Raw genomic sequence first — 1,004 nt, 5'->3', positions numbered from 1 at the left:
CAAAATATTAAACAAAATAAGAAATATTGCTATTGTACAAGTATATTCTACAAGTATTTAGTGGGGGAAAATGCTGTCCCGCTGTAAAATTACAATACTAATATTATGTTCTTATTTCTTCATTTTCTAATGTTTAACTAACAAGCTTTTAATTGTAACCTTGACTTATTTACTTGTAAAATAACTGCTATCGCCACTGTAAATGACATATTAGTCAAGACTTTTTCATAAAAAAATGTTTTGTACTTCTCACGTTCAAAGTTTCTTTCACCTTTATAAATTTAATATTTATATGACCTTAAACAATATGAAAATATGCTTATGGTTTGACATCATAACCATTACAAACTCGCTTTTGTATTACATTTTCCATGAACGAGTGAAGGCCTTGGAGGGGATTTACATTTTACAAAGCATGGACAAAATAGTTTTTCATGACAACTGAAATTGTGGTATGGATAATACTTTTTATTAATGAAACCTTTTTCGAACAACCTTTTCTCAATATTTTTTTTTTTAGCTCTTACCAACGGATTCAGAAAGCACAGAGATGGCGCCTCTGACTCAGAATGCAGCTCATCTCCGATTCTCAGAGAACTGTAAGAGGAAAAATGAATGACTGAAACCTCTCTGCATCATATAGCTCACATGTGCGGTTAACTCATAATTTCTGTTGCTTTCAGTGTCTCAACTCCAAAAAAGAGCCGAGGGAAACCTGCTTTGTCCAAAGCACCTTTCTTAGAAACTGTTAACGGAGACTTTGACTACACTGGGACTGGTAAGAAATGAATCCCAAAGAAATGTCAATATATATATTTTTTTTTTTGAGTGCACAAGTGGATACTAGAGTCCTCGTTCTATGCAGATGCTCTGTCAAATGGGGATGCGCCTGAACCTGAACCTCTGGATTTGGTGTGGGCAAAAAGTAGAGGATATCCGTCCTACCCTGCTCTGGTGAGAGAGGGCGCTCTACATTCATACTACATGCATACAACACGTTGATT

The 1,004-nt window shown here is 35.1% G+C and overlaps 1 long non-coding RNA gene across 1 annotated transcript; it reads left to right on the top strand.

Moving 5' to 3' along the window:
* The first annotated feature begins 519 nt into the window (after positions 1–519).
* Positions 520–982, top strand: LOC107575971 (uncharacterized). Its single transcript, XR_001607968.1, has 3 exons — positions 520–599; positions 684–778; positions 866–982. It is a non-coding gene; the product is annotated as an uncharacterized lncRNA (long non-coding RNA).
* The last annotated feature ends 22 nt before the right edge of the window (positions 983–1,004 follow it).

This window comes from Sinocyclocheilus grahami, unplaced genomic scaffold (assembly GCF_001515645.1).
Source record: "Sinocyclocheilus grahami isolate Dianchi unplaced genomic scaffold, SAMN03320097.WGS_v1.1 scaffold3063.1, whole genome shotgun sequence".
Classification (NCBI taxonomy): Eukaryota; Metazoa; Chordata; class Actinopteri; order Cypriniformes; family Cyprinidae; genus Sinocyclocheilus; species Sinocyclocheilus grahami.
This window is presented reverse-complemented; position numbering and strand designations above follow the sequence as displayed.